Consider the following 21217-nt stretch of genomic DNA (forward strand, 5'->3'; position numbering starts at 1 on the left):
ACACTTTGTTTGCCCCCCAAATTTTGCATAAACCATTGTTTTCAAATGCTCTTGGGAATATGTAGTGTCCCCAAGAGCGTTTAAAAACAATAATTTATGCAAAATTTGGGGGGCAAACAAAGTGTATTATGGGGAATTCGAAAATAGAGAATAGAGTTATTGAGGGCGACTGGAAAAGCCGAAGTCCGGAACCGGAATGAGAACAAGAAGGGTCGATGTTATCCATTTGTTTTATTTCAGCTAAAAGAGTTGAATGTTATATTACACACGTTAAACTGCAAAATCGGTTTTTACGGATATTGTTGTGACTACAAAGTTCGTACCACTGGCGTCACTCCTTTTTTGAACGGCTTAAGTTACACATTGAGACTCCTCCTTGTCCCTTGGTGGCGTGGGAGCGAAGTTGTTTCTGAAGCCATGGATGAAAGGAGTCCAGAAAAGAAAAGTGAAAGACAAAAGAAATTCACCTTATTTATTGTAGTAAAATGTTAAGGTAGACAACTACCAACCTCGCCTTCCAGATCTCGCCGCATTGGAGATCGAGAAGAAACACGGGAAAGGTGAGCACTATGTGGCACCCTCCCTAGTTCCCTTCTCCGCGCAGCTTAGTCACTCGCTTCTCTTCGCTTCCCTCTCCCCTTGCGCTTGCTACGCAGGCTAAAGATTAATCGTCAGTACTGTTCACAGTTTTCAGTGATCAAACACCTCTGAGCTGACAGCAGTAAACAAACAAGCCTTGCAAACAATAACCAACAATTTTAATAAACAACTAAAACTGAAATTACATACACAGTAATCTCTTTCACAACATTTTCCGTTTGACTGACAATCTTTACTCCCTCTCTCTTCAGTTTAGAACAACAGCAAAATCTTACTAATTAAAAAGTCAACCTAAAGCGTAGTAAATTCCCTTACTCGACTGCAATTTCACTGTCGAACAAAGCAGCTCATGACTGGACATAGCTTGGACATCCATTTCAAACAAAAAGCCTATAAATGTGATTGTTGAAATACGTCAGGATCCCTGTCAACACGGAATTGTAAACGTTTTCAGGCCTTCGTTTTTCAGCGAGTTTTACAAAATATGTGAGGCAGCGAGGCATATATTAGTATAGGTGATCACATGATTTCGAGTGCAATAGACCAATTTCGATATATTAAAATTCAGTCCTAAACAAAAGACATCACGAGGCTCTGGGGAATAAATATAAGGATTTGTATGAGTTTATTCCCCAGAGCCTCGAGATGATGCCCTTTGTTTTCGACTGAATTTTAATATATCGAAAATTGGTCTATTGAGAATAAATAAGCACTTTTAAATTTTTTCAAGGGCTCGTGCAATTTGTAGTATTTGAAAAAATTTACAAGTGCTTATTTATTCCAAATTGCACGAGAAAAATTATGTGACTTCTTATTATCATATGGCCCGTACGGCCCCGCGCGCGCTTTCATTGTAATACTATTGGGGAAATGCCCGTATGAGGGCCGTACGCATCAGCGCGAGCAGGGACGGAAAAAAGCCGTACGGCCCTGCTAGGAACACGTACTGCTCAGCGCCATGCAATTTTAGAGGATTTTGAGTGCCCAATGTTTTGTGTAAAGAGCCCATATGATAAAATGCCTTTTGACTGAGTTTAGGTCGGACCGGACGGGAAAATATTTGGCCCGCGAGGTCATGGGGAACGGACCTCGCTGCGCTCGGTCCGTACATCATGCCTCGGGCCAAATATTTTCCCGGCCGGCCCTCCCACACAGTCAATAAGTACATAGTATATATTTTTGCACTGGTGTATTACACTTTTTGCACTGTGTTACACTTAAACTGCACTGCTCTCAGCCAATCAGAATCGAGTAATTTTTTCATGTATGTTATTAAGAAGGAAAACATTACCTGAAAACTAACCGTTGTAAATAAATTTGTTGTCTCTCGCTCTATTTCTCTCAGCTTTATGGAGATTTTCATCAGCTTTTATTGAAAGTTTCGCTTCTTTTCCTTCCTCGGCTTCTCTCGAGGCGTTCTTCACTTAAATTTGTCAAATTTCGTCGCCTCTTCTCTCGTTCTCTTTCCTCCTCTTTATCCAGTTGCCCGTCACTAATATGATTTCCCGCCCGAAAATCGCGAGCGGGTTGCCAAATGCCACGCTGCCACGCGATTTCCCGCGAAGGAAAATTGCCCGAACACTCCCGTTCGCCAGAGGCTCTCTTGCCTCCCCATCTCCACCCCTACAGTCTATACGGGCGGATGGACGGTCGCGACGTCATAACCTGTCTAGCGCCTGAACTTGGAACTCCGCTACGAAAGACTTCTGTTACTTCCGGTTCTCTCCAAATTTGGTGTCTTCATTGTGAATAGGTTAAGCCAATCATCTACCAAGTTCTATCCTGGAAACTTGAGTAAGTCATATACAACAGCCCTTACGAGGCGTACGAAAATGGTCACCTCGCGGAAGGGCTTTATGTACAAAATTGCAGTTTAAAGGAGTGTTCGAAATGATTTTTCACGGGAGAACCACTGCTAAAGGATGGGAAAAATATCAGGGAAACAATTTCAAGCAATTTTAGAACGGCAGCTAGAAAATAACATCGAGAAATTGAGGTTAGTGATCAACGTGAACATTCGCGTACAAGCCATTATTACAAGACATTTTACAGCAATATACGAGGAATGAGAGAGAATTATAGCAATAATACGAAAAATAAATGTACGTTTAAATAAGTAAATAAATAAGAACTTGCATTACATTGAATTTATTTTATTTATTCATTACTAGCCACAATACAATTACATATTGTACATTGTTATGAAAACAGTGGAGCTAACAAATTATGGCGAGGAAGCCAAAAAGAAACTAAAATGTTCCGTGTTTAATTTCATTATTAAGGGTGTCTATATCTGAGTAAAGAGTTGTGAAAGCACAAAAGTGCGGGCCAAGGCGAAACGCTACTGATAAAAAGATTAAATGAATTCGTAAAGAAAACACTATGCCAATTTACTGGAGTATACAAAAATTTGGTTTTATCAACGGAGTTGATAATGTAAATTGGCCACCGTACAGAGATTCTAAAAGCTGACGTTTCGAGCGTTAGCCCTTCGTCAGAGCGAATCAGGGGATTATGGGTTACGTGTAGTTTTTATAGTAGAGTAGGAGCTAAGCTATTGGTGGTAACATGGCAACGTGAAAAATAGGAATATATTAGTTAAATGAAAAGCGTTCGTTAATACCGTGAGGATTAAGGGTGCCGATTTGAAAGATGAATTTTTGTTCCAGATTCTTGCGGCTTTCTGTCGTACCTAGATGTAGGGAAAGGCCGCAGATAGCCATGTGTTTTTTGGAGTGGTTAGGCAGATTAAAATGGCGAGAAACTGGCTTGGATGCCAAGGAGGCAACTTTTTAGGAGGCAACTTTTTAGTTAGAAGCGCGCTCAAAACTAACGAGCAACCCGGCACTTTCAAATGCGCGCGCTCACAATGCAAAACTTGTCTTTTCATTGTTAACACTAGCAAGATATCGGGACCTAAGCGATCTGTTAAGATCACCGATCGCTTCACATGTACCTCCCCAAATGTCATTTATTGCATAACCTGCACGTTATGCAATAAATTATACATTGGTGAGACAGGTAGACGACTAGGTGACCGATTCCGTGAACACCTTCGCGATGTTGAGAAGAATGACAAGGATGCATCCAAGCCAGTCGCTCGCCATTTTAATCTGCCTAACCACTCCAAAAAACACATGGCTATCTGCGGCCTTTCCCTACATCTAGGTACGACGGAAAGCCGCAAGAATCTGGAACAAAAATTCATCTTTCAAATCGGCACCCTTAATCCTCACGGTATTAATGAACGCTTTTCATTTAACTAATATATTCCTATTTTTCACGTTGCCATGTTACCACCAATAGCTTAGCTCCTACTCTACTATAAAAACTGCACATAACCCATAATCCCTCGATTCGCTCTGATGAAGGGCTAACGCTCGAAACGTCAGCTTTTAGAATCTCTGTACGGTGGCCAATTTACATTATCAACTCCGTTGATAAAACCAAATTTTTGTATACTACTTCCCCACCGACGCAGCACCACAGTTTCTTTAGAAACTAACCCTTCATTCAATTTACTGGAGGGTAGGTGTCATAAAGGCAGCAGGAGAGGTGGAATACTCTCCTCCGCAGCAAGGAGGTCACCATGGCAACTGAGCCACAGTCCACATCCCATGGCACCCGTCAGCACATCACTGAGACCAGTGTGTGGAATGTATACTTACCCTAAAACATGGGAGGGAGGGACAAGTAAGCGAGTAAGCAACAAGGTGACTCATGCCAATGCCCTTGCAAACCTCCCTGGAGTCTCCCCAGATATCACAGGAGAATCGGCTGCATTGGCTTGGTTTTTATTTTGCCTAAATGATATTTAGCCTCATAAAATTCTTGAGAAGTGGGACTACATTTACTTCGCAATTCCTATCATAACAATATTGAAAAGCCCTTGATCTTTACGCTGTTTCTTTTACTAACAAAGCCTATAATATAACCTTTAAAATGAGATAGTTATTGTAAGCCATATAGCTATAAATAAAAGTCCAGAAACGTTAATTAGTTTTTTGGGTCTTTGAGGACCCATGTTTCCAACAGACTTAAAATGAGTTTAAGGTCTAATAAACCTCTCAGGAATTGTAAATTACCAAATTCCATTTAGTTCAAGATAAAATTGAATGAGAAAAATACATGTGTAATCAAAGGGCGCAGGGTTGGCGTAGTGGTGAGAGCACTTGGCCTCCCACCAATGTGGCCCAGGTTTGATTCCCAGACTCTGCATCACAGGTGGGTGAGTTTTGTTTCTCATCTCTGCTATGAGAGGTTTTTCTCAGGGTACTCCGGTTTTCCCAGGCATTACTAAACACAGGAACGGAACGGAACGGAATATACCGGAATAAACCGGAATATGCTGGAATGAGGCGGAATGACACATAAATGAAGGGGCATATGCCGGAATGAGACGGAATGAACAAGAATGGTGCCGGAATATACTGAAACAACAACCGGAATGAGGCGGAATGACACACAAATAAACCGGAATATGCCGGAACAAGAAGGAATGACTCTGGAATAAAACCGAATGACACCGGAATGAGACGGAATATACCGGAACGAGGCAGAATGACGACAGAATAAGGCAGAATAAACCAGAAGGACACCAGAATCAAGCTGATTAGCATGGACCGGAATGACAAGGAACAAAAAGTAATTTTTATCATTCTAGACTATCAATGAATAAATGTTGCAGAATAGAGAAACTGACGAAAAAAAAAAACAAGGCTTGGAACGAGTCACGATATGTTCTCAAAATTCTTCATGTAAATATATTATCAACGATCGATCTTTTTTCTGTGCTTCTTACTTCTTTCTTCAAACAAGGAAACAATGCGTTCAGGTTCGATGGCATTATTGCAAACAATCGGGAAGAGAAAAAGACTTCCGGCCGTTTGCACAAATCTATTTCCGTATATATGTCCATCACATGTGGGTCGTGGGAAGCAGGCAAGCAGCAACGGTAATTAGTTTGTGGTTCGCTGAACTTCATTGTGATTGGTCAATGCACAATTGACCTGTCAGAATGAAAAAAAAATGTTCACGGGTTTTCTGACTCGCACAGTGAAAGCTGCCTCCAAGATCCATAGACAAAAACAATTTGAATAACATTGTTTCTCTTGCTCCTGTATTTGTTCACGAAAAAAATGTTACTTCCACAAGAAATAATTAGTACGTACTGTAAATTGCATTTAACACACGAAGCCAAGTAAACCACATTTTTGGGAGAGCAAGACAAGTTTTAGTTAATCTTATAGGTTCGGCCTGTGGAAGAGCTTTTAAATTTAGAATCTTGAATTCAAAAATTCTTACAAAGATCACATCTAGAAGAGCATTTAAAACACCCTCCCATTTCCCTCTCTACCTGATTTACTCCACTATCCCCGCAAAATTTAGAAGGTGCCAAAATGTCTTTGAGGTTTTTGGTACAACGATATGCTGGAAAAATCGATTTACATATCGTCGTACCACAATCACAAATCGGCTATGCTCACAAACAAAAAAACGGGCGAGCTTGCAGTCCATTTTAATTGCATCGAAGACGACATTTCTGAAATTAGTTTTATTGTTATTGAGAAAATTACCAGCCAGGGGGACGCAGCTCATATTGAACTGAACCGCACAACTATGCACACTTAATCCTCACGGTCTTAACAAAAGACGCATTGGCCACCTACAGGAGTTCTCTCCTTTCTAGCTGACTCCAGGTCAGCTCCAATCTCTTGATGTCTGCTTCCAAGTCCCGTCTCCACAAGTTCCTAGGCCGTCCCCTTTTCCTCTTTCCCTGGGGATTCCAAGACAGGGCTTGTCTTGTGATATTGGTAGAAGTCTTTCGGAGAGTATGGCCTATTCATCTCCAACGTCTCACCATGATCTCAGCATCTGCAGGCCTCTGGTTGGTTCTTTGCCATAGGTCTTCCTTGTTGATGGTGATTGGCCGACTTATCCGCAAGATTCTTCGTAGACATGAGTTGATAAAGGTCTGCACCTTCTTTGTAGTTGCCACTGTTATTCTCCAAGTCTCTGAGCCATATAGTAGAACAGGTTTGACATTGCTGTTAAATATCCTAGATAATTGACAAAGCGCATCCCTACTCGCCTACATGTATATCGAAGGGATGCAATTTATGTATACTTGAGAAGTACTATATTATACTAAGACACAGAGACAAAGCGACACTTAACACTAGATCTGAACTCACGAGTAGCTGTAGACACCCCTCAAAATTTTTGCTGAGAAATTTTTTGTTGAAGCATGTTAGATGAGTATAACAATAGAACAAAAGAGTGGAAATTGCCAAGTAAGTTAAATTTGAATTTCAATGAATCGTGATGGATATAAATATAGTGTAAATGTAATTGTTGTTATTTTTACTGTTACTGTAAAATGACAAAAAAATATTACAATTAAAATGCCTGAAACGCTCATTATATTATATTTTGCAAGTACATGTATGGTTTCGCAAATTACCAGTTCGTTTTGTTTTGTTTCATAAAGTACCATAAGCCATTATTTTAAAGGCTTAACAGATCCAAAAGAAAGTGCAGTTGTATTACGTAGATTGATGAATTAGAGCGCATTTTTAGAACATTTCAAGCTTACTTGTACAAAAGAGTTTCATCAATGAATACACACCCAAGTCAATAAATTAAAATCAGCACAGAAACACTTCTGGCCGTGCAGTACGATTTCCACGTCAAAATCATAATAATAACTAAAGGTTAAATTAACCTTAACGTTTCCAGAAAACAGTTTACCAAAACGATCAACATGAACAGCTCCAAAATTAATGAGGAAAAACATGAATTCTTCACATGTTTGAACTTGTTCTTTTTATAACACAAACACAAAAGTTAACTTCTATATTTGACACAGAAACTATTACAAACCATTTGAAAATTCTTACCGTCAAGTTAATCCTGTGGACATGTTGACTGCAACAATTACTTTAATCACTTTTGTCAGTTCTACTTGTGACAAGTTAAAAAGCTGGCAAAGACCTTTTCAAATTAACTGTGGATTTCCATGATGAAGCTTGACTGATTTAGAAGGCTTCAAACCGTAAATATTACTCAATTTCCCTCCTGTGCCACCAGCGCCTCCTCCAAACACAGTGATCTCATTCCGCACTGTATGTACATCAGAATACCATATAACTGCAATGGGAGATTGGAATTGGTGTGGATTAAAATATCATCTAACACAGTTCCTGATTGAACATATCAGTTCAGCACTTATGATATACATGCAAAAATCTCAGCATGTTGATTGGCTGAAAGCATGCTAATTAATCCCAGATTGCAGAAAAGTGAAATAAGTGCAGATAGTTGACATATAACAGTGCAATAAAGGTGACATTTTTGCATGTATATCATAGATCAGTAATCGCAAGACGTTTTTCTTGCAATTTGAAATAAATAAGCACTTGTGAAATTTTCCAAAGACTACTGGAAAAGGGAATTACCAGTAAATCTTTTTTCCTTCTAACGAAACTTGAGATCTGTTTTTTTTAATCTATCATTGCTCCACGCAGTTTCCAGATTCTTACTTATATTTTCTCTATTTTTTAAGTTTTGCGTACTTACGATTTACGAATACATTACCGGTAGGTTCCACTTCCACGGCATTCAAAGTACGCTTTCGCAATCACAAATCGGCTATGCTCACAAACAAAAAAACGGGCGAGCTTGCAGTCCATTTTAATTGTGTCAAAGATGAGATTTCTGAAATTAGTTTTATTGTTATTGAGAAAATTACCAGCCAGGGGGACGCAGCTCATATTGATAGATTGTTACCCACCAGAGACGCCAACTGGACCGCACAACTATGCACACTTAATCCTCACGGTCTTAACAAAAGACGCGAATTCAGATCTAAAAATCGCGTCCGCTATAATACTTAATTAGGGCATCACTACATACCATGTAATTAAGCTCTCTGCAACAAATCGCAGTAATTTCACGGTATGCGCATTCTTGCCGGTTACCTAAAGGACCACAAGGATAATTTTGCAAACAGACCTACCTGCAGATTAATTAATCCATGGAAGACTGAAGTGGGCCGAATAAGCAAACAAATCCTTGAAGAGATTAACCGGGAAGTTATAAACGCCACTAAAGTCAACCAGTGGAAGAATACATCTTCTGTGCTCCAATGGTACAAGCTATTACAAAACAAACGGAACTCAACATTCATATGCTTCGATGTCGTTGAATTCTACCCTTCAATATCTGAAGCTCTATTAAATCGCACGCCTGATTTCGCATCCCAACATGTGGACATTTCAGCCACCGACTGCCAAATAATCATCAATGCAAAGCACTCTCTCCTGTTCAGCAACGGCCAAGCATGGAAGAAGAGAAATCCAAACCCACTGTTTGATGTTACCATGGGAAGCTATGATGGCGCGGAGACCTGCAAATTGGTCGGTTGTTACTTGCTATCCCAGCTGAACGAAATACCTGGAGTTGAAATCGGCCTTTACAGAGATGACGGGCTAGCGGTCCTCCAACAGACCCCAAGGGCAACGGAGAGGATAAAGAAAGAAATATGCAAAATATTTAGAAAGTGCGACCTGAAAATCACCATCGAAGCAAACAAAAAAGTCATCAACTTCCTTGATGTTACCTTTGAACTTAACACGGAAAAATTCAAGCAATACTCCAAACCATCAAACACCCCACTCTTTGTGCATAGAAAATCAAACCATCCTCCCAACATTATCAGAAATATACCGGAATTACTTAACAGACGGCTCTCTGAGATTTCATCCGACGAAGGCGTGTTTAACGAAGTTGCAACCCCGTATGAGGATGCCTTGTACAAGAGTGGGTATAAATACAAACTAGAACTTAAACCAAACACCTATGTAGTCTTACAGCCACGGAATTTAAAGCTAGGTTCAGAAACGATCAGGTGTCGTTCAACAACGAAACCTGCAAGAACGACACAGAACTTAGCAAACACATCTGGCAGCTTCAAAGCAAAGAACAACGCTTCACCATTAAATGGAAGATCCTGGCCAAGGCGAAACCCTACTCCAATCTGACAAAGCGATGCAACCTATGCACGACGGAGAAGCATTTCATCATTACCAAACCGGAATTGGCAACATTAAACAAACGAAACGAACTAATTTCTACATGCCGGCACCGACAAAAGTTCATCCTCAGATATGGTTAACTAACTGGGTTTCATTTTTACGGCGCGCGGATACTGTCACTTAAAAAGTTTGACATGCTCAACGCATATGCATAGATCTTGCATTTTTAGAAGCGCATTCGAATATACAATGATTGAATGTAACGGTTTTTTACGATGTTTTGTAACGGTCCGTTGTAACGGTTTATTGCATCGTGTGCGAACAAAATGCTGATGTGTATTTTAGTAGGCTTCAGTGTATATGGAAACTAACTCACTCAGATGAGTGAGCTAACTTTATGTTAGCCTACGAAACAGATTTGTATTAAACTCCGTATGTACTCAAGATCTGAGTAGTCTCTTGAAACAATTTGTTATATATATATATATATTTATTTATTTATTATTTATTATTTATTATTATAACCACCAGTTTTGGAAAACAGCAATAAACTCTGCCACTTTAGGATGTTGTAGATTTTGCAACATCTTTGCCTCCTTTGCTACAATCTTCAGATTTGACTAGCACTTGCTTAAAAAAGATGTAAACGAGCATGAATATTCCGAAATGTTTTAAACCAGCAACACCCATCTATGCAATTACTTAAAAAAATCCCTTCACTCGTGCCATTCATCTGCAAGCAGGCTCGTAAGCATAACAAAACACTTCTAAAAGAATTATTTGAAACTTGTTTTACATCAAATGTGTAGTATTTTGCAACTGGTGCAGGAAAGGTTTCTAATATGTCTTCTGAAGTCAGTAGCACTAGAAAACTTGCGGTGTGACATAAACAGTAATAAATAACAGAAAGCTTCCGATCAAAACTCGTTTGAAGAAATGCTGAGGAGACCTGAAGACCAATGAGAGCGAATTGCTTTTTCCGTTTCCTTGTGTCAAATAATGTAACACCACTTGTTGCTGTGAAATGCACGTCAATGCAGAGTTTTGTGAGGAAGCTTTTGAATATGCCTGTTTCATTGTTGTTTGATATTTCAAGAAAAATGCCAACCAGTGACCGTATACGGCAACAAAAGACCCAAAATATTAACAAGTACGTGCCAATGTGCATGCCTTGAATTTGCATAACAAGCCAATACGCTAAAAACAAGTTGGTCACGCTTCTGTCACATAATTAGCATAGCTCATATTCCCTACATTTGTCAGCATGTGTATTGATTTTTGGGGGCGTTACTAAACACAGGAATGGAACGGAATAACTGGAATGAGGTGGAATGAGGCGGAATGACACCGGAATGACACCGGAATGACACCGGAATGAGACGGAATGAACAAGAATGGTACCGGAATATTCCGAAACGAGCCCGAATGACACCGGAATGAGGCGGAATGACACCCAAATAAAGCAGAATATACCGGAATGAACCTGAAAATGCCAAAATTTGGTGTTTTAGTTAGCGCCGACCATTTCGGTTGTTTCTGTCAGCTTTTGTTGTGTCACGTGATTCCCTAAGGGAATTGCATGTGTTTAAATTGCCATTTGAAACATTTGGAACACTTCGATCTCAAGAAAAATTTGACAGGTATATCCGTCGCTAAATGAATAATTATTTCTTGTCTTTGTAACATTTTTTTTTTCGTGAAAAAATGCAGTAGCAAGAGAAACAGAATGTTATTCTAATTGTTTTTGTCTATGGATCTCGGAGGCAGCTTTCACTGTGGGAGTCAGAAAACCCGTGAACATTTTTATTTCATTCTGACAGGTCACTTGTGTATTGACCAATCACAATCAAGTTCAGCGAACCACAAACTAATTACCGTTGCTGCTTGCCTCCTTCCTGCAACCCACACGTGATGGAGATATATGGAAATAGATTTGCGCAAACGGGCGGAAGACTCTTTCTCTCTTCCCGATTGTTGGCAATAATCCCATCGAACCTGAACGCAGTGTTTCCTTGTTTGAAGAAAGAAGTCAGAAGGACAGAAAAAAGATCGATCATTGATAATATATTTACATGAAGAATTGTGAGAACATATCGTGACTCGTTCCAAGCCTTGTTACTTCACCTTTAATGTAATTTTTTTTTCTCCTGTCAGTCTCTCTATTCTGCAACACTTATTCTTTCACAGTCTAGAATGATAGAAATTACTTTTTGTTCCTTGTCATTCCGGTCCACGCTACTCAGCTTGATTCTGGTGGCCCTCTGGTTTATTCTGCCTTGTTCTGTTGTCATTCCGCCTTGTACCATTATACTCCGGTACCATTCTTGTCTATTCCGTCTCATTCCGGTGTCATTCGGTTTTATTCCAGAGTCATTCTGCCTTGTTCCGGCATATTCCGCTTTATTCCGGAATATTCCGCTTTATTCCGGAATATTCCGCTTTATTTGTGTGTCATTCCGGGGTCATTCCGGTTTGTTTTGGTATATACCCACCGGTACCACTCTTGTTCATTTTGTCTCATTCTGGTGTCATTCCACCTCATTCCGGCATATTCCGGTTTATTCCGATATATTCCGTTCTGTTATATACGTTCCTGTGTTTAGTAACGCCCGATTTTTGGTTTCTTTTTCATTTGCTGCAACGTAATTGATACAGAAGAAGTTGAAACAAGATTAGTTCATTAATCAATTTGCCTCAGAGAGTAGTGTTTGTCTGAGACTCCAGTGTAGATTAAAATTAGTCCATGCAGATGCCTTCCTTTCTTCTGATTTCTTCTCAGCCACGAACATCACATTGATCGCGAACTTATGGTTGAATTCAGAACCATCTGAACTCTTAAACGGATAAAAGTATTTCAAACAACTTGAACATGGAAAAAAAAATCACATTGAACAACAAGATATACAGTTGATTGAAAAATATTATATAAGGCAGCTGATTTGTGAGCTGCTCACCACTTGCTGCTTATTGATGGAGTAGTACAACTCACTGGAGAGCATTTAAAATCCACAAAAACAAATAATTACATGCCTTCCTAGGTTAACTTAACCAAGAGAGTATAATCTTAGGTCATCCATTTCATTCAAGAAATCATAAAAATGGAAACAATTATATGTCAAATTGTTTACACTCGGACCTGAAAATCGAGAATTTTGTCTACATCGAATGCTTGCATTAATTACTCAAACCTCTGCTTCAAAAATAACTCTTTTAATATTGAAAGACGTGCTTATCTTCCACTCTGTGTATGGTTTCTGAAATTACGAAACACATACATGTAATCCTAAAATGTCTTGTGGTCACTTGAGTGTCGGTAGCTAAATGCAGAATAAAAAACTCGCAGAGAACTAGGAAAATCATCAACTCTACTTGCGGGTCTCTTATATCACCTTCTTTCCATTGTACGATGTTAGTCCTCAGCTAAGTTTTCGCGGCCCAGCTTTCTTAACGCAAAGAAGTTCTTGCAGTTTAAACTTCTTACAGCAAAGAAGTTCTAGCGGCTCACAGGATCCAACCGTTAGCATTCCGCAAGAAGCCACAAGAAGTTGCCAGCTTGGTGATGCAAAAAGAAGTCCTTGCGCATGCATTATTTTTGGGCTTTACTGTATAACATCATCTACATGCTGTCTCCAATCCACCCATTGTCTTGCTGAACTTAAAGGATGCAGGCGAAGTTTGCTGTACTACAATACTAGATTGCCACTTCCGACCAGATGGTCACAATCAAGAACACTGGATCATCGAGAGACAGACAAATGTGAAGTTCTTGCTGTAACAAAGAAATTTCTGAATCTGTCGCTGTATGGAGCTTGAGGGATCAGCGATTGATGAATCCATGCTGTGTATGAACCTCTTGTCCAACTGTTTTGATGAAGGAAGGTAAGGCGAGAGGAGAATTCTCTGGATGCCGTTTTGTTGCAAGAATTCTTTATTCACAAGACTGAAATGGTCGCTGACAGTTTGACCAGGCAGACCATATTGTGCAAAAATGATGTGCATGGTATTGATGACTCAGCAGTTGTTGTTTTCATGGAGCCAATCACTTCAGGCCATTTGGAATGAGCATCAACCATGATGAGGTAGTGCATTGACTGATAAGTGGTGAAATCTATGTTTAGGCATTAGCATGGAGCAGTTGGCCAGGACCCATGGTAACAGTGGTGAGGCTTGAGGAGCCTTGTGGGTTTTCTAGCAAGGTTCACAGTCTCTAGCAAGGCATTCAATGTCTGATCTACTTCTGATCACCAAACAATAACTGCGCATTATTGCCTTCATGCTCCCTCCCTCCTCCTCCTCCCCCCCCCCAACCAAAAATGCAGCGAGAGAACCATACATTTTGCTGCCTTTTTCCCATCTCACTTTATACATTTTATATAAAACTAGACGCTCCATAAGCGTAAACTGGGCTGGCTATGGTACGTGTTACACAAAAATAGAAGGCAACGAGTTGGGTGGTATTGAACTGCAGCATTCCAGTTAATTTTTTCATTTAGACCATTTGAGGGGTCACCCAGACGTCGTGCAAGCAGTGACCCTTTGGCTCACATGTTCTCACATTGATTATTTTGTAACGTCCTGTCCAGTTTTGAGGTGTTTTACTTTTTCTAGCTTTGGTAATAAATTCAGTTCAAAGATAACAAAATATGCTCTTGAGTAAAACTCACTCAATTCTTCTTTTTGCAAAATGCAAATTGCTCTAACGGACATTTTCCTGCTTGTCATGCATGTCTTTCAGTTGCACTAAGCAAACGTTTATTCCACACACTAGGGAAGGACTGAACATGTCGTTTCCGCTTCATAATTGCTCTTCTTTTCAGTCTAATCTGATGCCAGGTCAAATTTTTTGGCTTATGTTTGCACCAAAAAGTACGGTAAAAGCCGGGAGTTAACATTAAATGTCAAGCTAAACGATACCCTGAGTGCCAGAGAATATTTTTTTCAAGGTCGAAAAGAATGCTCCGCGATTCCAAATCAATGGTCCAGGATGAAAAAAACAGCTCAGATTTCTCGTCACTGTGTTGTTTTGGCCACCAAGCTGAGACTGCTTCCCAGGGGACAAAATGAAGCACATCATTAACATTCCTGAAAAATGTGATTACATTGATGGCTCTTCATTTCAACAGCTTTAATACTTTTGGAGTAATTTTAATGATGTTGTATTGATATTTGATTTATTTGGTTTTTTTAGTTTTTTACCCTCACAGCAGTCATCTATGCCTAGTCATAAAGTGTCCCCTGCTTGGTACCTCATGTATGCGTTGTCGTAAAGTGTCCCCCGCTTGGTGCGTCACGTATGCCCAGTCATGAAGTGTCCCCCGCTTGGTACGTCATGTATGCCTACTCATAAAGTGTCCCCGGCTTGGTACGTCATGTATGCCCAGTCATGAAGTGTCCTCTGCTTGCTACGTCATGTATGCCCAGTCATGAAGTGTCCCACGCTTCGTACGTCATGTATGCCCAGTCATGAGGTGTCCCCCGCTTGGTACTTCATGTATGCCTAGTCATGAAGTTTCCCCCGCTTGGTACGTCATGTATGCCAAATCCTGAAGCGTACTCCGCTTGGTACGTCATGTATACCCAGTCATAAAGTGTCCCCAGCTTGGTACCTCATGTATGCATAGTCATGAAGTGTTCTCCGCTTGGTACGGCATGTATGCCTTGTCATGAAGTGTCCTCTGCTTGGTACGTCATTTATGCCAAGTAATAAAGTGTCCCCCGCTTGGTACCTCATGTATGCCTAGTCATAAAGTGTCCCCCGCTTGGTAGGTCATGTATGCCTAGTCTTGAAGTGTCCCCCGCTTGGTACGTCATGTATGCTAAGTCATGAAGTGTCCTCTGCTTGGTACGTCATGTATACTCAGTCATAAAGTGTCCCCCGCTTGGTACCTCGTGTATGCCTAGTCATGAAGTGTCCCCCGCTTGGTAGGTCATGTATGCCTAGTCTTGAAGTGTCCCCCGCTTGGTACGTCATGTATGCTAAGTCATGAAGTGTCCTCTGCTTGGTACGTCATATATACTCAGTCATAAAGTGTCCCCCGCTTGGTACCTCATGTATGCCTAGTCATGAAGTGTCCTCTGCTTGGTACGTCATATATACCTAGTCATGAATGATCCCCCGCTTGGTACGTCATGTATGCCTAGTCATGAAGTGTCCTCTGCTTGGTATGTCATGTAGCCAAGTCATGAAGCGTCCTCTGCTTGGTACGTCAGGTATGCCCATTCATGAATTGTCCTCCGCTTGGTACGTCATGTATGCTTAGTCATGAAGTGTTTCCCGCTTGGTACCTCATGTATGCCTAGTCATAAAGTGTTCCCCGCTTGGTACGTCTTGTATGCCTTGTCATAAAGTGTCCTCTGCTTGGTACGTCAGGTTTGCCTAGTCATAAAGTGTCTTCCACTTGGTACGTCATTTATGCCTTGTCATAAAATGTTCTCTGCTTGGTACGTCACATATGCCTAGTGATGAATTGTCCCCCGCTTGGTACCTCATGTATGCCTAGTCATAAAGTGTCCCCCGCTCGGTACGTCATGTATGCCTTGTCATGAAGTGTCCTCTGCGTGGTATGTCATGTAGCCAAGTCATGAAGCGTCCTCCGCTTGGTACGTCATGTATGCTCTGTCATGAAGTGTTTCCCGCTTTGTACCTCATGTATGCGTAGTCATGAAGTGTTCTTCGCTTGGTACGTCATGTATGCCTTGTCATGAAGTGTCCCTCGCTTGATACGTCAGGTTTGTTAGTTGAATTACTGTTACGAGGTATCAACGTCAAATATGGTTGCTGTACTTTACTTTTTTACTTTAGTGTCCAAAATTACTCTGGTCTTGTTTGTACAACATACGTTCCCAAAGCTGCATCTGTATTATAACATTTTATTGGCTTCTTGGTTATTCTAAACGTCATTGTGCCTTTTTACTTTAGGACTCACTTGCAGCTTTCATTAGCTTGAAAGAGGAAATAGTCAGCAAGCCTGTCATTGTTAAGAAAGGATCGAGAGAGGTATGATGTCTGTTTAGTTGTTGTTGGTTGTTGTTGTTTTGGAGGATATTGTTTTAGTAAGGTGACAGATCCATCCCTCTTACTTTCCAGCAAAGTGGCCTGTAATTTACCTTTACTTTGCCTGATCTGCAAAATGACCTGGAAAGTCACCTCCAATCCTGGACAAAATTGTTGAATTAAGTCTTAGCAGGATTTCTTCTTGCCCCCAAACAATGATGAATCACGTCCGGGTTATTTGTGCTTGTGTATGAACAATAATGTGCTTGATGGGGTCAGGGAAGGGGTTATGCTTGCCCTCTTTCAGTACAGAAGATTATAAGACAATTAAGGCACAATTGCAAAGTGGTTACCAAAGTGACACAAATAGAAATAAAAAATGGACAGGACAAGAGACTACTTATTAGTTATTATTATTATTATTATTATTATCATCATCATCATTATTATTATTATTATTATTGTTGAGATCCTTATCATTATCATTATTATTATTTTATTATTATTATTATTATCATCATCATCATTAATGATAATTAATTTAGCAATTAATTAGTTACAGATTTTGGCCACAGAACAATCATCATGCTGGTACTAATCTGTTGTTCCCTTGGTGTTCATTTATACAGTATGAGTTCAACGACTCGGATCGAGAGAGCGCTCTGGACAATTTAAAGATGTTCTAAGCAGAAGAACAGATTCTTTGGGATGCTCGTACCTTATCACTGGCCAGGTAAATGTGTTTCTTCTATAAAATGGCAGTTGCAACTATTCTCGAGGACTGAGGAGACCATAAAAGTGCCTCAACGCACTGAGTAAGAACGGAATGGAACAGCTTCGAAATTTTTTGCTAAGAAACAGTGAGTTCCTGTCTGTGTGGTAACGCATCCATGATTCCTTCATAGAACGCATGAAATTTAACTGTTTCTTTTCAAAAATCATTGTCACTCCTTATCTGTTCTGTCCCATTTTTGCTCTGTCGTGGAAACTCACCTTTTAAGGAGGTTCGAATCAGTTTTAACACTTTCAACAAACTGTACTATTTGGAAGGATTGAATCTACCAAAATGTTTCACTTAATGGCAATGTTATGATACCATATGAAACACCAGTAGATGCTTAACAAGATGCACTCATTAATGTGACGTAATGGGTTACCAGAGCAACAAAAGAGCCATCTAAAAAGAGGCTCTACTTTGTCTTCAAACGTATATATCTCAAAAACGAACTCGGTGACCCCCATTTTTTGTTGCTGGAGAGTGACTAGCACGCTAAAACTTTCTGTAAAGTTGAAAAAAAATCTCTGGAACAGATTCATAGGCACGTTCACAATTTAAAAAAATGAAGGTGGCTCAGAATCCGCTCTAGAGAATTTTTTTAACTTTGCAGAGAGTTTCGTCTTAGCCTGCTAATCACTTTTCGGCAATAAAAAATGGGCCACCGAGTTCGTTATTGAGATATAAGTGCTTAACACAAAATATAGGGCGTTTTTAGATGGTTCTTCTGTTGATAAGGTAGTTTATTACGTAGCAGTAATATATGCATGTTGTTAAACAATTATTGGTGTTTCATATGGTACCATAACATTGCCATTAAGTGATACAGTGTTGTAGAGTTAATCTTTGTAATAACACGTTCCAGTTTCAACACCCAACAGCAATATTATGGTACCATTATAGAACACCAATAATTGCTTAACAAGATACGTTAGAAACGTGACGTAATAGGTTACCAGAGCAACAAAAGAGCTATCTAAAAACACCCTATTTCTTGTCTGTAAGCACTTAGATCTCAAAATGAACTCGGTGACTCCCAATTTTTATTGCTGGGAAGTGATAACCAAGAAGCTAAAATAAAAATTCTCTGCAGCAAATTCAGGGCTACCTTCAAATTTTATGGTGGCTCCGAACCCGCTTCAGAGAATTTTATGAACTTCTCAGAGGATTTCACCTCACCTGTTTATCACTTCCCAGCAACAAAACTTCGGAGTCACCAAGTTTGTTTTCGATGTAAGCGTTTGAAGTCAAAATGAAGAGTGTATTTGGATGGTTCATTGGTTGCTGTGGCAATCTGTAACGTCTTTTTTGGCTACAATTGATTTTTCATATGATAGAATAACAGTTCCTTTACGTGAATCGGTGTTGTAGGGCCAATTCTTCCAATAAGACATTCCCTTAATGAAAATTGTTGTAACTGGTTTGAGCCATCTTAAAGCCCAAAAAATTTTACATTCGTTGCTTTTTCTACTAGTTGCATTTTCATTTTGCTTTGGATGGGGAAACGGTTTTTTCTAGGAATTATATTTGGGAGAAAATATAACTGTAGTTCTCCTACAAGCGTGACAACGGATTCTTGAATGTCGTAGATGAGTTATTAGGGAGAAGACGTTTAAGAAGATCATGGCATCACGAGAATGCAATCAGTCTCGTCCTCTTTGACAGTCCAGTAAGAACGCGATCCTCGCAAGGTGCATGAGTGAAGAACGTCGCGAGGACCGCGTCCTTGCGAGACGGGCAAAAAAAGTGAGAGACTGCAGTATGAACTCAAGAAAGTTGGACAAGCTTTAAGACTGTTTTACAACTTTATTTGATATTTTTCAGTAATAGCAGACTAAGCGCTAGATATTATTTGCATGGTTACGAACCGCAACTCAGGGGTTTTCACATGTTTATTATTTGTATGTTTTTCACAGATCCCATATGGAGGACGATGTACTGATGCTTTGGATCACCAGAAGATTCTTCTCGCCCGCGATTCTTAAAGACGGTTCCAAGTTTGCTAGCTCGGGTTAGAACATTTACCAAGCTTTTAGGCTTAAAACTGAACCACATATTAGCTATTTGAATCAATGGATTTTATAATGCCCGCTGTATTAGTAAAATGGTCTATGTACACAACTGTTTCACAAAACGACAAGATTTGTTATGGTACCATCTGAAAAGCAATAATTGCTTAACAAGTTCATGTAGCTAACCAATTATTAATGGCCTGCATGGTACCATGATATTGTCGTGTGTGAAACAGTGTGGTAGGGTTTTCGTTCCAATCAGACATTGGCTTGGAATAGACCTTTTTAGCTTGTACTTTTTGTTTTCCCATTTCAGACCACGTGATGTTACTCTGGAGAACAGTTTCTTTCAAATGTTGTCTTACGCACATGCATATGTGCGCATAAGTGATGATAAAACAAAAGGAAATTCCCTTGAGAACATCACATGGTTTGAAATGGGAAAACGAACGTACAGACTAAAAAGGTCTTTTACGTGTTGAAATAGTGAGCCATCTTAAGAGAATCCCCACTCCTTGCATGGGTAATTTGCTGCAACCAAATTTGTTGTAAAATTCTTCCAAGAAGGTGTTTGTATAAGAAAAGCAATTAAATTCGGAATTGCTTTTTTTCACTATCAAATTTCTTGGGCACAATCATTTTGAATAATTGTGACGTGCCATATTTTCAACATTGTTCTTATACAAACGTTCTCTGAATATGTACTAATTCACAACTATTCCAGATATTAGGGCCCATATAAAAAGCACTGATGCCAGGTTCCTTCCACGTGGTCTAATGTAGCCTATACGTCACTCAAGCCTCTGGGCTCCGCGATCAAAGACTTGCTTCTTCGATGAATGTTTATAGCGATAAGTAGTGTTTTTCTTTTGGGTCGTATAGCAGCTGTCGTGATGTACAATGTGAGTGCCTTGGTGTCAAAACCTCAAAACCTCAAAACCTCAAAACACAACAAAAAAGAAAAAACTAACTTACATTTTGAAAATGATAGAAGCTGCTATGACACCTAGTAATAGCTAACATCAATTATCTCTTTTGCTCTCCTTTTCTTTACCTGTTCGTTCGTATTTGTCGTCCTTGGTCCACTCAGGCACAACAACAACAACAACTGTTAAGAACCCCCAACTGGCCGAAGGCAAACCAGTTGGCTATTTACAAGTGCGCCCTACAAGTTGAACCAGGGACTTCTGGGAACAAATTCAACGAGTGGTCAGAACGAGTCTTTAACCCGGGAACTCCGGATCTCAAGGCAAGCGTCCTAACCACTGGGCCGCACTGCCTAGCATTGAAACGTTTAGATTTTAATTTTGCTTGATTATGGTCAAATGTTCTCAAAGCTTTACCTTTTTCTGTTTTGCATTGCAGCATTTTCCCATCTTACATATGGAGCCTCGAGTGAACTATATCCCAGATTCCTCGCTTTACACTTGCCCACTTTACAAAACGTCTGCTCGTACGAGCTGGGGTCTTGTCTACCACTGGTAAGCACAGTAGCTTGCCTCCGATTCTTGCTTGGTCTGATTTTTAAGTTATGGATGCTGTGAAGTCCCATTCCTTCGTAGGTGATTAACAGGCCCTGTATAGGGAAATATCAAACAAGTTACTTGCAAAATTGAGAGCGCGTCTTTTATTCAGCACTTCTTTTTCCAGATTTATACATAATATTTTTGATGGACATTATGTCGTGTTCAAATTAAGTGCAAACGTCAAGTAAACATTTAAATGAATGGGTGTATTAGTGACATATCAAAATCAATGAGCATGTCTAGCTCGTATTTCCGGACATTTTTACCGCAACCCT

At 39.9% G+C, this 21217-nt stretch overlaps 1 long non-coding RNA gene across 1 annotated transcript in view; it reads left to right on the forward strand.

Moving 5' to 3' along the window:
* Nucleotides 1–2413: 2413 nt before the first annotated feature.
* Nucleotides 2414–21217, forward strand: part of LOC137982058 (uncharacterized) — a 19787-nt gene continuing 983 nt past the window's right edge. Inside the window, exons 1-5 of the long non-coding RNA XR_011118603.1 lie at nucleotides 2414–2596; nucleotides 16555–16632; nucleotides 17259–17362; nucleotides 19321–19415; nucleotides 20782–20897. This is a non-coding gene — a long non-coding RNA (uncharacterized lncRNA). The remainder of the gene's footprint in view (nucleotides 2597–16554; nucleotides 16633–17258; nucleotides 17363–19320; nucleotides 19416–20781; nucleotides 20898–21217) is intronic.

This window comes from Montipora foliosa, chromosome 13, assembly GCF_036669935.1.
Source record: "Montipora foliosa isolate CH-2021 chromosome 13, ASM3666993v2, whole genome shotgun sequence".
NCBI classification, from domain to species: Eukaryota; Metazoa; Cnidaria; class Anthozoa; order Scleractinia; family Acroporidae; genus Montipora; species Montipora foliosa.